At 45.4% G+C, this 15,989-nt stretch overlaps 1 protein-coding gene across 9 annotated transcripts in view; it reads right to left on the bottom strand.

Moving 5' to 3' along the window:
* LOC120392407 (C-type lectin domain family 2 member D-like) overlaps positions 1-15,989 on the bottom strand; it is a 73,961-nt gene that overhangs the window by 38,441 nt on the left and 19,531 nt on the right. For 2 of the 9 annotated variants that reach the window (XR_005591686.1, XR_005591687.1), the window contains exon 3: positions 10,819-10,910. The exons of the other annotated variants lie outside the window; for them this stretch is intronic. The gene's annotated coding sequence lies outside the window, so the exon portion shown is untranslated. The remainder of the gene's footprint in view (positions 1-10,818; positions 10,911-15,989) is intronic. 9 annotated transcript variants of the gene reach the window in all.

Raw genomic sequence — 15,989 nt, 5'->3', positions numbered from 1 at the left:
CTGATGGACGCAAATCAAAGAGGAAGCCTGTTCTTCTCCTTGAGCTCTTGTCTCCCCATTAGAGCCCCTTCTCCTCACTGCTGGCAGGACCCTGAGGTTGCTGGGTGCTGCTGCCTCCTCTCCCTCCCTACTCTCTTCCTCACAATGGTTCCATGCTATCTGGACACCAGCAAGGGGGGCTCAAGAAGAGAGGAGGCAACACAATCTAACTAGCCTCGGTGCCAACCCTACTGCAGCTCTTGACAGGAGGCTGAAAAGAGACACTGCAGGGGAAATCCCTGCTCAGTCACTGCAGCCCTGCTGGTTGCTGGAGAGAGATTTTAGTGGGTGCTAGAGCAAATGTACAGGAATCTCAGAGAAAAACCCAGGCAGACATTTGCATTTTCCCAGTTTCAAGATTGTAAACAAAAGAGTAAGGCAAGAACTTTAGGGCTTCCCCAGATACCACCTCTGTCCCAGCAGTGAGGCCTAGCCCCACAGCTCAAGAGAGCCTGGCCAGGAGAATACCCTACCAAACATACTTATTCCACTCGCATTTTCCCTTTTCCCACCTCTTCTACCAGGTCCCTCTCCCTACCAGTGCCACATTCACCCCTTCTTGCTTCCAAACTCATGTCCTCCCTACCGGGGTCACCTACCGGGGTCTCTTGTTCTCCCCACTAATTCAGTCTCCAGCTATAGGCAGGGGATGGGGTGAGGTTTCTTACCCTTAGGGGCAGTAGTATATGAGAAGGCACCCCCACCAATTTATACCAGTAAGGATCCTGGAGTTTTCAGCTTTATGATACCCTAGGCCCAGGCCATGGAGTGCCTTGAAGAGAAGAACCAAGACCTGGAACTTGATTTTCTATTCTGTGGGACGCAGCTGTGGAGAGCACAGTGCAGGTCTGATGTGTTCATGGTAGTCTCTGCTGCTGAGCAGAAACTGCAGCATTCTGTATTAGCTGGTGATTCCTAAGGGCTGAGGGCTTTGTGCCCAAGTATGATTATTGCTATAGTCCAGATGGGATATGACTGAAACCAGATCGTTGTCTGCCAGGGTAGGACAGAGCCTCCTACCCAGTTGGAGATGATAGAAAGTATTAAATGTTGAAGCAGCAAAGAATCCTGTGGCACCTTATAGACTAACAGATGTTTTGCAGCATGAGCTTTCGTGGGTGAATACCCACTTCTTCGGATGCAAGCAGTGGAAATTTCCAGGGGCAGGTGTGTATATATAAGCAAGCAAGAAGCAAGCTAGAGATAACGAGGTTAGATCAATCAGGGAGGATGGGGCCCTGTTCCAGCAGCTGAGGTGTGAAAACCAAGGGAGGAGAAACTGGTTCTGTAATTGGCAAGCCATTCACAGTCTTTGTTTAGTCCTAAACTGATGGTGTTAAATTTGCAGATGAATTGGAGCTCAGCAGTTTCTCTCTGGAGTCTGGTCCTAAAGTTTTTTTGCTGGAGGATGGCCACCTTAAAATCTGCTATTGTGTGGCCAGGGAGGTTGAAGTGTTCTCCTACAGGTTTTTGTATATTGCCATTCCTAATGTCTGATTTGTGTCCATTTATCCTTTTCCTTAGAGACTGTCCAGTTTGGCCGATGTACATAGCAGAGGGGCATTGCTGGCATATGATGGCATATATTACATTGGTGGACGTGCAGGTGAATGAACCGGTGATGGTGTGGCTGATCTGGTTAGGTCCTGTGATGGTGTTGCTGGTGTAGATATGTGGGCAGAGTTGGCATCGAGGTTTGTTGCATGGGTTGGTTCCTGAGCTAGAGTTACTATGGTGCGGTGTGCACTTACTGGTGAGAATATGCTTCAGGTTGGCAGGTTGTCTGTGGGCGAGGACTGGCCTGCCACCCAAGGCCTGTGAAAGTGTGGGATCATTGTCCAGGATGGGTTGTAGATCCCTGATGATGCGTTGGAGGGGTTTGAGCTGGGGACTGTATGTGATGGCCAGTGGAGTCCTGTTGGTTTCTTTCTTGGGCTTGTCTTGCAGTAGGAGGCTTCTGGGTACACATCTGGCTCTGTTGATCTGTTTCCTTATTTCCTCATGTGGGTACTGTAGTCTTGAGAATGCTTGGTGGAGATTTTCTAAGTGTTGGTCTCTGTCTGCGGGGTTAGAGCAGATACGGTTGTACCTCAGTGCTTGGCTGTAGACAATGGATCTTGTGGTGTGCCCGGGATGGAAGCTGGAGGCATGAAGGTAGGCATAGCGGTCGGTAGGTTTTCGGTATAGGGTGGTGTTAATGTGACCACCACTTATTTGCACCGTGGTGTCTAGGAAGTGGACCTCCCGTGTAGATAGGTCCAGGCTGAGGTTGATGGAGGGGTGGAAGCTGTTGAAATCATGGTGGAATTTTTCCAGAGTCTCCTTCCCATGGGTCCAGATGATGAAGATGTCATCAATGTAGCGTAGGTAGAGAAGGGGCGTGAGTGGACAGGAGCTGAGGAAGCGTTGTTCCAGGTCAGCCATAAAAATATTGGCATATTGTGGGGCCATGCGGGTGCCCATAGCGGTGCCACTGATCTGGAGATATATATTGTCATTAAATTTGAAATAGTTAAAATAGTTAAATAGTTAAAATGAGTATTAAATGTTGTTTTGAGGGTTCAGCCTCTGGGAGGAATCCAGGAGCATTCCTAACCTACAGACTGAATTGACCACTTGTGGGTGTGACCCTACAGCCAAAGCACACTGCACAAAATACTTAAATATTCATTGGTCCAAACAGAAAAAGGGCTTGACTGTATAGCCTGGTGCTTAGGCTTCCCACTTAGTGCTAAATAGAACAGCAGAGGCTTAGAATGACCAACCCAGAAAACTCTATTGGGAGGTGGGAGTCCTGGATTCAAATCCCCTTAGGGAAGAAAAAAAAAGAAAAGAAGGGGATTCAAACCTGGTCTCCCTTGGCCTGAGTGAGTGTTTATCCACTGGGCTTTTGATGGAGATGGGCATACACACTACAGTGTTATGAATGGGGCCTACGTTTAGCCCCTTATCTCCATTGCTTTGGTAAAAATACCCAACATTGAAACAATATGTTTTGGTGTGGGTCAGCCAAACCATTTCATCCAACTCAAAATGCTATGTCAGTTGAGAAAAAAATCAGGTTGATCCATACCACTTTTTCTCTCAGTTGTTCAGTTCAGCCACTGAATCAAAAAATCAGTTATACACAGAGACCTGTTCAGGATTGAGGATGTGGGTTAACACCCTGCTCAGATCCTTGGGATTTGGCAGCTTCAAAGGAGACTGAAAGGAAGGTTTTCTTGGCCTGTATACAGATCCAAAGAGGCACCCAACTGTTCTATTCTCTCAGTGTTGTTCTCTATCTTCTTTCCCTCTCCCACCCCATATTCCCCTTTGTCATTGTCTGCTGATTCAGAGTCATTTTGTAATGACCAACATCCCTATTTCTCTTCCTCTTAATTTAGGGTTGATATTAGCTTGTCATACTGGCAGGGGAAGTCAGAGATCCAAGGGAGAATGAACAGTTATCAGCCTTATGAAGCTGGGAGTCTTCTGGCTCACCCCAGTCCTGCCAAGCAGGTAAGCAGAATTATAGAAGGTTGTTTGAGGAGGGACAGCCCTGTGTTCTTATTCTAGGAGGGAAGAGGAAAAAGGTTACCGATGATTTTCCAGTAGGACACTGGAAAAGGAACTGTTGTCTGACTGTCTGATTCTGGGTGGTAGAGATCACAGGGGCATGGAGAGAAAACCAATTACTGTGTAAGTCACTGTGACAGATGGAGAACAATAGGACGTGTTTAGTGAAGCAATTTTTGGCTACCTTGAATGACTACTTTTTTCTGAGCAGCCAGTTCTAAAGCACCCAAGAGAGGAGGCTGTTCTTGACTTAGTCCTAAGTAACACACCTCAGGTAATTCAAGTGACAGTAGTTGAGTGATTAAGTATTATTTGCAACTATATAATTAAGCTCAGTATCATCAGGAGAGGAATCATATTAAAAACTAGATAAACTATGGAAGAAGGGATTTCAAGAAATGTGTACACCAAAAGTGCAAAAAGTCAAGAGTAAGAAAATTAAAATTCTTATACTCAGCTGGGACTTTGAGACCCCTGATTCAAGCCAAAGAGAGAGCCTTCAGAAAGCAGAATTCCACTCCTACTGGAGCCAAGGGAAAGGAACATAATCTTCAGTAAAAAAATGTAAACTGGAAATTAGGAGGGCTAAAAGGACATTTGAAGAGCAAATAGCCAATGACATAAAAACAAATGTGTAATTCTTTAAGTTTATAGATCTGCAAGAGAACCGGTGACTCAGCTGGACTACTAGGGAGTCAATGGAGAAATAAGGGAGGGTAAGGATACTGTAAAGAAACTAAGTGATTTCTTTGCATTCATCTTCACTACAGAGACTCTTGGGGACATATCTTCTACCCCAGTCCTGCCCTTGTCAAGTAATCAAGTTGAGTTACTGTCAGAAATTGGAATGTCATAAGAGGAGGTGTTGGAACAAACTGTTAATACATTAAAGAGCAATAAATCACTGGGACCAGATGGTTACACCCCAGAGTTCTGAAGAGTCCTAAGAAAGAAGTGGCTTGCTTGCTAGCAAAAATATGCAATCTGTGTCTGGAGTCAGAAGTCATTGGGGTCAAAAGCTTTGTAGAAATAAAAAAAAGGGTTAGACATTTATGTGTATAGTGAGCATGTACATTTACATACAATGGGATTAAAAATATGAGGGACATAAACACTCCTGCTTCAGGGCACAAGAGTCAATCTGTAATTAACAGGATTAGAAAGAACCTTCCCATATGGAATAAGCTACCTGTATTTGTCAGCTAAGAGATTTGAAAGAAACGGTGTTTTGCATCTTCTTCTGAAGCAGCTGCTTCTGGCCAGTATTGGTGACAGGATAGGGAACCAGACAGATCTCTAGTCTGATCAGATATTTCCTATATTTGTAAATTCCTATGAGAATGTGCTACTGTGGAAGACGGAGACTCAGAGGCTGTTCTACTGAGTATGAGACAATGGGAGTGTATAAGGGATTTGCTGTGTCTCCTCCCTGAAGGTGTGACAGTGAGAAATGAGGACTCTGAGGCGATCCCAGCTGAGTATGAGGTGGGGTTTATACCTCAAAGGCAGTTGGAGTGCATAAGAATATTGGCATAGGAGTGTTTTCCCTTCAAAGTGTTAGTGTGAAGTGGAGCTAAATTGAGCATGGAGCCGTGTTGGAAACAGAGTTTGTTCTTTGAATGGATATTTCTCCTTTTGTAGTTTTCCTGCTGATAAGAGGCATCTAAGGAATGACATGAATGAAATGAAGAGTTGGGAATGTTTGGGATCTTGTGACATTACTCACTTTTGTATTAATTTAATTACATTGTTAGGGTCCCCCACAGATGTGATCTTCTTGTTACTGTGGTTTAAATTTGGTATGGCGGAATACAAAACTCCCCTATTCTTCTCTAAGCCATGTGTATAAGTCTCCACCCCTCCTCTTAAATTTAGCAGGGGCCCCTAAATGTGCTCTAAATCACTTCTCATATGATACTGTTATTACATTCTCTTCTTCTTACAAAAGACAGCAAGAAACACAGGGATCCCATTCAGCATTTTCGCATGTGGAAAAAGTGAGGCTGGTGCTTTCATTGTGACCAAACAAAGTGTTGACATGATCATTAGAGTTGGTATAGTTGGGCTAGAGATGTTTTCTCTTCCCAACTTCTGAATTTATGATAGCAACTGCTGTGGTAGACACTGGCAGAAAGGAAAGGAAATGACGTACCTTCACGTCACATCCGTTATTGTCGCAGCCATAATGGCGGCCTTTTTCTTAATCATGCTGAGAATCGTTGTCCTATACGGTCTTCCAATGCTCTCTTCCCCAAACAAAGGTAAGAGCCCCTACTCCCATACCATCCATGTAGCCCTGTAACATGCCCCAGTGCCTCCAGGGCTACATCTACATTGCAATCGAGAGGCATGACAACAGCACCCGTTAAGTGTTCCTCAGTTAGCTCTGATCATGGGCAGTAGGTATACTAAGCCAGGGACTAAACTCAGTCTTCTCTGGTGCAGCTGCTGCTGCCAGATGCTCGTTGTGGGTTTGGCGGGAGACATTTTTGCTTATTATTATGCACCATGCAGGTTTCTGGGGTGGCTGTGGAGATGGTACCTTCATGGCGCATGTTGAAAGGTCAGATTCTTCTTCCGGAAGAGAGAAGAAGAGAAGAGCTTTTGAATTTTCCTGCGGGGCAGCTTGGGGTCTGGATGGGGGAGGCACGGCTGTGCCTGGCCTGGGCTGCAGCCAGCCCGGTGCTTCTCCAGGCAGGTGTGTGGAAGGGGGGCTCAGGGCTCTGGCACGCCTGGGGTCAAGTTGGGAGGGGCCTCAGGGCTCCAGCTAGCCCAGGGTTCCTCTGGCCACAGGACAGGGGTGGACATAGGGCTCCTCTGGGTGGGGGCCGGGCTCGTGGCTCTGGCTGCAGGAGGGACAGGGGGGTCTCGAGGCTCCAGGGTGGGTGCATGAGCAGAAGGGGCCCATGACTTTGATCAAGTTGACTTGGTAAAAATAATAGTGTAGCCACAATGGTATGGGGGCTGACATGGGATAGCTGCCTGAGTACTTACCCAGGGAGTCGGGCAGGATTGTACGTGAATGGCTAGCCTGTGCCGCCACCACTATACTGCTATGTTTAGCAATCAATGGTAGCTCAGATATGTTTACACAAGCTGTAATCACACCTCCCTATGTAGACATAGCTGGAGGGGTAAGAGACTAACTTCATCCCTCCTTTTAATACCTCATGCACAGATAATGCCAACGTGCAGTGACCCTAGTTTCTTTCCCCCGCTCTCCCCTTTAATACTGATATTTATTAGCTTCTCACGAGGGAGTACCTTTGTACAGATCTTCTCGTTAAATGGCGTGGGGGTGGGGTTGTAGCAATTCTGTCTGTTTTGAACTGTTCTCCATTTGCCTGTTGGGCTGAAGCAGTTTATTTAAATGTTTATTTCTTGGACAAGGAGGGGAGGGGAGGCATTCATTTAATTATGTATGAATATGAGAGAGCCACAGAAGATGTTTCTCTTCCTCATGCCCCAGGAAATTTGGCTATTCCCCCGACTCAAGTGGGGTGCAGTGAGGGACACTCACCCACATGGGAATGAGAGATCCATGTAGAAGGGATAGGATTTTCAGTGTTGGTTGGGTTCAGGACATATACCCGTGGGCTCAGAGACAACCTGCACCTGCCGATGTATTGGTGAAACAGAAAATTTAGGCAAAAATACTAAAATAAAGTAGTTCCTCTGCCCAACATGGAGTATAGTTTGACAGGCTTTTCCATCACCTCAGCCCCTCCAGATCATTCCCTTGATCCAGGGACCAGGCCGGCTCTGACTTTTTTGCCATCCCAAGCAAAAATAACCCCCAAAAACAAGGGCACAGGACAGCCGGACCCAGAGGCAAAGCAAAAAAAAAACAACCCAAACCCCTGGGCGCAGGGCGGCCGGACCTGGAGGCAAAGCAAAAAAAAACCCAAAACCCTGGGTGCAGGACTGCTGGATCTGGAGGCAAAGCAATAAATAAATAAATAAATAAACAAACCCCAAGGTGCAGGGCGGCTGTACCCGAAGGCAAAGCAAAAACAAAAACAAAACCCCTGGGCGCAGGGCAGCTGGACCCAGAGGCAAAGCAAAAACCCCTGGGCGCAGGGCGGCTGGACCCAGAGGCAAAGCAAAAAACCCTGGGTGCAGGACGGCCGGACCTGGAGGTAAAGCAATAAATAAATAAACCCCAAGGCGCAGGGTGGCCGGACCCAGAGGCAAAGCAAAAAAAAAAAAATAGGGCAGCCGTGCCACCCTAGGATTGAGCGGAAGCCGCCCCTTAGAATCTGCCGCCCCAAGCACAAGCTTGCTTGGCTGGTGCCTGGAGCCGGCCCTTCCGGGGACTCCCACAGAAGCCATTTTACTCCCTGAAGTTCTCCCTTTCCAAGCCATCTCCTGGAAGTCACCTAATAGCCAGGTTCTCTCCCTTGCTCCAGAGCCTACCTGCTCCACAGTTCTCTAGTTCAGTTGAACTCATGCTGGCCTTTATAAGGACTCGTTGTCCTTCAGGTTATTACCTGAGCTCTAGCTCCACAGCCTGAGAAGGGAGACATCTGATGAGTCACAGGTGGGGCTGGGCCCATCTCCCCATGAGACAGAGGTGTTGACTTATGAGGTGAGAGGCTTTCAGACTCAGAAGAGAATCTTCAGCATCTGCACCTTATTCTATATGCAATCACCTTTGCCCAAGTGGCAGAGGGAGGGAGCATCAGCTCAGTGACTTGGAGGTGAGAGACCCATTAGGGTGGGACTGCAATTGCTGGAGGGATTCAGGAGGCTGGGAAGGGGGAACATGGTAGTAGTGACCCACTCCCCTGGAGGTGCGCTTGCCCCTGTGAATAAAAGGTCAGGATTAGGACATGCCTGTGGAGATCAGATATCCAGAAGCAAAGAGAGAAGACTGGCAGGAGGTATTGTTTGCTGTAGCAAGCCTAGGGTAAATGTTTGAGAGTGAGCTTTCTGAGGGGATGCTCAATGTATGATGTGTCCTAGATAGTTATTAATTTTTAGATGGCCTTTGTAACACTGCAGGGTCAGTAAGGATGCAGTTTTAAATTCAACATAAGGAAGGGGTGGGAATCAAGGTATCTTTAATTTTTGCATCTAATCTGTTTTCCTCTGCTGTAAGTATCCTGGGTGGGATGGGGTTAAGATGGGCTTGTCTTAACATATTGATCACCCCCACAGCAATGCAGAGGCCCTACATGGGTCAATCAGCTTTCTCACTGAGATGGCACTGGAATCAGAGGCCACTGGTTCTTGATGATTCCAACATCCACTCTCAAACACAGACCCCGCACACCCTTCCCACAGTGAAGCAGCCAGCACAGGCCTGACTTTCAGAAGTGATGAGTATCCAGCATCTCCAACTGAGGTCAATTAAAAGGAGGAGAGATCAGCACCTCAAAGTCAGGCCACTAGGTTGGGTACCTAACATGGAATTCTTGGATGTAATGTATTCTAGAACCTAGAGCTTTATAAAACTAATTAATAATAATTTCGGTCTCCATCTGCCCCATGCCAGCTTCACAGTGTCCTCCAAACTAAATTTCACTTTTCTTTTTCTTTTTAAACAGGCTGTGAAGTTTGTTCTAATTATACTGAGTTGCTGGTAACAGAAGGATCCTCTGGGCATGTCCCCCTCAACATCTCCGAAGTGTCTTTCAGTGTGGAAAAATGGAACAACTCCACTTCTCGATGGGATGAAGTAATCATCTCTGTTATTGGGAATTCAAAGTCTCTCAATGGCCCCATCAAAGAGCAGGTCTCTGTGTGTGTGGGATATTTCAATCTGAAAAACGTGAGCAAAGCAGCTGGGGGATATTATAAGGTGATATTGGTGCTGTCTGGAAAGTGTGTGGCCTGTATACATCTGAGAGTGCAGGGTAAGTTCTGTTTCTGATGTTCCAGGAGATGCACTGTCCTTACCCCCAGGAGTCTCGGTGATTCCAGTTCAGTACCACTCACTGACTCTACTCATGGATGTAGATGCAGAATATGCCATATAAATATGACTTCTGATAAGTTTCTTAATGGAAACACTTCTTATGATAGCTGGCAGATTTTTGTTCTTCTCCTATCCTCACATGTACTTTATGTATAAGTCACAGTCCATGCCCCAGAGAGCTTATTGGAAGTTCTGATGAGTCAGTGAGTGAACAAATTGCCAGTTGCACTCTTGCCTCTCACTCTCCTACTCATCCCACAAACATGACATTTCTGTCAATAAGGTTTGTGCTCCTGTGATCTGTGCTAAGTACCCACTTTGAACCAAGGAGGAACAAGGCACTGCCCATCTGGCATTCCCAGTTGTGTGCAGTGACCAATATCTTGCACAGAAGGGAACACATTTTTAATGATGGTGTCAGGAGTGGTTCTCTATGCCTGAAGCAGAGCCAGACACCATAGGATTGCAGAGTTGGGATGTACCTTGTGATTGCATATTGAACCTTCCCTGAATTTCCTTTCCTCATTCTTATTCCAGAGCCCACCTCATCCCCACCTCCCACAGCACAAACCCCCAGAGTGAGTGAGGAACCCACCACTAAGAATGGAAAGGAGGGTAAGTGAAAAGGAAGACAATCCTTTCCTAGAAATGGGCACAAGCACCCAAGGCAACTTCAGGAATCTCCATAAATGTGCTGAGGCCCAAAGTGAAGAAAGAAGGGTTTTTACTGCCTGTCAGCTCTCTTCTTGTCAAGGGCAGTCAGTTGTTCCTATGTGCCAAGCTTCATCTTCTGAAATCTTTTCACTCCTCTGATGTCATCACTTCACTATATCTCCTCTCACAATAGAATCTTCCTGAATTTCTAATGTTAAAAGAACCCCAAGCCAATCACCTCTTTTTTTGTTTTGTTTTGTTTTTTGTTTTCCTCCATGTAAAAACATTTCAGGCTGCCCTTTTCCATCATAAAGATGCAGAAAAGGACACAAGCCCAATCCCCCATTCGACTTTTCTAGTGACGTTTAAGTATGTTGGGATCCTATTGGTTTTAAGGTGTTAGAGAAATGTAAGTTACGGTTAATATACCAGACGCTCTCTTTTTTTCTAATTACAGGATTGAAGGCTTGGAAATGGACCATTCCTGTTGGACTCTTTGCTATGGTGCTGATGATGTTCTGATAACAGAGGTTCATTATCTTTCGAGGGAAAAATCATGGTTACCAATAAAGATCTGTCTGTGCCATGGGCCTGAAGTTTCTTGCATTGAACTATCCCAAGTTTAGGAAAGGAGTGGAATACAATACCTAGCTCGTATACAGTGGTTTTCATCTGTAGCCCTCAATGCTCTTTACGCAATTGTGCTGGTGATGGGCAGCCATGTGTTCCATGAGGACAACTGAAATATAGAAATGTCCAGGGGTAGGCAACCTATGGCACGTGTGCCAAAGGCGGCACGCAGGCTGGTTTTCAGTGGCACTCACACTGCATGGGTCCTGGCCACCGGTCCAGGGGGCTCTGCATTTTAATTTAATTTTTAATTAAGCTTCTTAAACATTTTAAAAACCTTATTTACTTTACATACAACAATAGTTTAGTTATATAATATAGACTTATAGAGAAAGACCTTCTAAAAACATTAAAATGTATTGCTGGCACGCAAAACCTTAAATTAGAGTGAATAAATGAAGACTCGGCACACCACTTCTGAAAGGCTGCCGACCACTGATCTAGATGCTGAATGACTTCCAGGCAAAGTTCACCATCCTTAAGTCACTTCACCATGTGAACTCTAAGAGTTTTGGGTGTCAACATAAGTTTTGTCAACAAAACCTGGTAGTGTGGACAAGCCTCCAGTCTCTGAGTGAGTTTAGGCACCTACCTACAGGGTTTGTGCATTGCAGTGGTGCCAAAACTGGGACTTAGGTGCCTTATTCCTTTTGAGCATTCAGCCCTAAGTGACTTGGGCAAAGCCACACAGGAAGTCTGGGGCAGAACACAGAATTGAACCCAGGGTACAGGCTTACACCCTAGCCACAGAGCATCTTTTCTATGTTGGCCCGGATTTCTGCCCTAAATGCCCCTCCCTTTTGAATTCCACCTAGTTTTAACCCCTTGACTGCTTGGGGCGGCCAAAAAGGTAGAGCCTCCCCTGGGCAGAACAGGAGCATTCCAATTATTTGCTCTTTCTTCGTTTCCCAAATGGAGCAGCACACAGATACTTCCTGGAGCTTTGAAAGGAGAGGGGAAAAGACAAAAGTCTCTCGCAGGGGTGGAAGTTTTTTGTTGCCAAAACTGGGTGTTTTTTGCAACAAAAGTCGCATTTCTGTCTGTATGCTTTGGCTGTTTTGTCACTAAAAGGCAGTTTTTGGTGGCAAAACTTGGTAGTGTAGACAAGGCCTAAGATTTTACAGTAAATGTTCCCAAGGTGCCCAAGTTTCTGCCTCTGGGCATGCACACTGCTGCCTCCTAGGGGCATCCAGTGGCCTACCTCCTGCCTAAGGCCCAGAGTGATTCCCAAACTGGGGGAAGATAGGCATGTGGTCACCTAAGTCAGTGGTCTCCAAACTTTTTTGATCGCGCACCCATAGCAGTAAAAAAATTTTGAGCACGCACCCCCTGCCATGCCGGCTCTACCATTTTTGCTGCCTGAACAGATGAAGCAAAAAACAAAAAAAAGCGCTCCTCCTGCCACGCACCCCCAAGGATCCTCTTGCGCACCCCCTGGGGTGCACGCACCCCACTGTGGAGACCACTGGCCTAAGTTGTGGGTAGGCCCGATCTGACAGACCTGTTCAGGGGCTGCCTGGCTCCACACAAAACAGCTGGGGGGGAGGGGAAAGACTTCCCTCATAACTTTTAGCCCAGTGGTTACAGCACACACCTAACATGTGGGACATCCAGGATCCTGTCTCCTCACTCCGATGGCTCTAATTCTTTATCTGAAGTGCAACAGCTTCAATAGGAGAGACTGATCGCAAGCAGAGGTAGGCATTTATCTCTGAGACATGGGTGGGGCTTAGCCCACATCCCTGTGGTCAGCATTGCCCATTGGCTGGCTTAGTCTAAGGTGTCTATCTCTCCCCATTCAGACCTGCAGAATCACAGTGATTTTTCCAGTTAGGTGTTGTGATGCCTAAATTCTTCTGAGCATTCAGCCCTTACTCTCTCTTTGTCTTTGTTCATCATTTGTAAATAAATGGGGGGCAATAGCGCTCCCCTATGTCACAGAGATGTTGCGAGGACAATATGTTAAAGATTGTAAGTGGCTTAGATACTACGCTCAAGGGGGCCATGTAAGAGGTTAAGACCCCTGGCTCTAAAGGTCTGTGAGCATCTAGCTCCCTAAGGCGTAGACTGGGAGCCCCATCCTGGATGTGTTTCAAATGGTCAATCAACATAAACTCTGAGATATTTATAAGAAAGCTATTATTGTGGGATCAAAACCTGGAGTAGACAAGCCCTGGAGGAAAAATCCGTCCCAAGGCCCCAGAGGTAGGTAAGATTTAATAGTACTTCCATCCATGATTATCTATTGAAATCATGTGACCCTAACAGGCCTTCCCATTTCGAATTTCCAATCCTGGAAGGTCATGAGGAGACAGGGGAGCTGCAGGCTGCAAGGAATAAGCAATACAGAACTCAGAATCAGTCTGGAACAGGCCAAAAATCATCCACATCAGGGCAAGCTGGAAAAAAGAACAGATCCCAGGGGCTGGGCAGTGCACAGCTGAATCCCTGCTCTCCAGAACTAGAAGAATTGAGGCTTTCTGCAATGCAACTGTAAAAGCTACCCAGACCAACCTCTTTTCTGCTGCTGGGGAGTCCCTCTCTCTCCCTCAATATACTTATGCCCTAACTTACCACCCCCACAGCTATTTATTTGGATCCAATCTACCTTCCAACTGTTGTTTCTTCTCTCAGCATCCTTTAATGTCTCCTACCACTTGATATGCAAACAAATTACAACAGCCGCTGAGACAACAGTACCCTGCTGCCAGGAAATGTTTTTTATCACCTCAGATGCTGGGCGCTTTTCAGTTTCCCCATCATTCTGTTTGAAGTCCTTCTCTGAAATGGTGTTAGTGGCCATTTCCATTCTGCCCCCGCCTATCTGAATTAGGGTTCAGAGTATCCTGTGCTGGGCCTGAGACCACATCCTGTGTTGCTGAGGCCTCCAATGATCATTGCAATAATAGGTATGGTACTGCCCTGGACGTTTGTGGGAGAGTAAAGGTGTCTGGGAGGTTAGCAATGGCTCCTTCAGAGGAGAAGCCGAAGATAACAGAGGGGAAGTCAGCCCACTGGTGATGGCAGGTAACAGAGGGGAAGGGGGAAACGGATTTCTGTTCAGCATCAGTATATTTAGGTGGGGAGGGGAACAGAGGGGGACCAGAGGTCTCTACACAGTGTGCAGGGAGCTGGAGGGAGCCATTACAGGTAGGTATATAAAAAAGCTGACCTTAACAGAGGGGGCTAGATGTGTTGGGGGTTGGGTAATGGAAAATTACAATAGGGTCATAGGAGTAATAAGAGAGAAATCAGTGGGGGAATCTCTTAATATCTTAGAGGTCTATACAAGGAGTTTGGGGAATAAACAGAAGAACTGGAAGTATTAGAGTACATAAGCTAAATTATTACTTAATTGGCATCACTGAAACTTGGTGGGGTAATTCTCATGACTGGAATATTAGTATAGAGGGATATAGCTTGTCAAGGAAGGACAGACAAGGAAAAAAAGGAGGAGGTGTTCCACTATAAACCGAGAATAGAAGGAGGTCAGAGGAAGACTGGGTGAAGATAGAAGGGGAAAAAACAGTGGTGACGCCATGGTAGAAGTCTACCACAGACCACCAACTCAGAAAGAGGGGGTGGATGTGGCATTTCTAGATCAAATAACAGAAATATCCAAAACACTCAACCTGGTAGTAATGGAGAACTTTAACTACCCAGACATCTATTGAAAAATAATATGGTAAAATACAAAATGTCCTGTGAATTCTTGGAATGGATCGGGGATAACTTGTTTCAGATGGTGGAGGAAGTAACCAGGAGGCAGCCATTTTAGAACTGATTCTGACTAACAGGGAGGAATTGGTTGAGAATCTGAAAGTTGAAGGCAATTTGGGTGAAAATGATCACAAAATGATATGATTTCATAATTCTAAGGAAAGGAAGGAATGAGAGCAGCAGAATATGGACAATGAATGTCAAAGAAGTAGACTAAAACTCAGAAGGGGTAGGTAAGCTCCTACAGGAAGAAAATCTAAAGGAAAAAGGCATTCAGGAGAGCTGGCAGTTTGTCAAAGAGAGACTATTAAAGTTATAACAGCAAACTTCTGAGTGAGAAGGCAAAGACAGTGAGAGGGCAATATGGCTCCATTGGGAGCTCTTTAATGACCTGAAAATCAAAAAGGAATCCTACGCAGAGTGGAAACATGGACAAATTGATAAGGAGAAGTACAACAGAATGACACAAGCATATAGGGAGAAAATCAGAGAGGCTAAGGCATAAAGTGAGTTACACCTAGCAAGGGACATAAAAGGCAATAAGAAAAGGTTCTATAAATACACTGGGAGCCAGAGAAAGATGAAGGAAAGTATAGGTCCACTATTTAGCAGGGAAGAATTGTTAATAACTGATGACAACAAGGAGGCTGAGGTGTTTAATGCCTACTTTACTTCAGTCTTTACTAAAAGGGTTAATGGTGACCAGATATTTAACACAATTAATATTAAGAACAAGGGGGAAGGAATGCAAAATGGGAAAAGAACAAGTTAAAATATTTAGATAAATTAGATATATTCATCAGGGGCTGATGAAATTCATATTAGGGTACAAAGAAACTAGCTGAAGCAATCTCGGAACCATTAGCAATTATCTTTGAGAACTCATGGAAGATGGTGAGGTCCCAGACAACTGGAGATGGGCAAATATAGCAGCTATCTTTAAAAAGGGAAACAAAGAGGAACCAGGGAATTATAGACAAGTCAATCTAACTTCTATACCTGGAAAAATTCTGGAACAAATTGTTAAAACAATCAATCTGTGAGCACCTAGAGGGCAATAGGCTAATAGGTAATAGCCAACATGGATTTATCAAGAACAAATCATGCAAAATCAACCTAAATTTCCTTCTTTGATGGAGTTATAGGCCTAGTGGATAGGGAGGAAGTTGTAGACATGCTATATCTTGACTTTAGTAAGGCTTATGATACATTTCCACATGACATTCTCATAGGCAAACTAAGGAAATATCGTCTTGATAAAATTACTATAAGGAGGGTGCAAAAAATCGTATTCAAAGAGTATTTAACAGCGGCTTACTGTCAAACTGGGAGGATGTATCTAGTGAAGTCTAACAAGGGTGTGTCCTGGGTCTTGTACTAATCAATGACTGGGATAATGGGGTGGAGAGTATACTCATAAAGAGGAGCAAGTACAAGGACAGGATGAGAATTCAAAATGAGCTTGTTT

Source organism: Mauremys reevesii, unplaced genomic scaffold (genome assembly GCF_016161935.1).
Source record: "Mauremys reevesii isolate NIE-2019 unplaced genomic scaffold, ASM1616193v1 Contig1, whole genome shotgun sequence".
In the NCBI taxonomy this organism is placed as follows: domain Eukaryota; kingdom Metazoa; phylum Chordata; order Testudines; family Geoemydidae; genus Mauremys; species Mauremys reevesii.
This window is presented reverse-complemented; position numbering and strand designations above follow the sequence as displayed.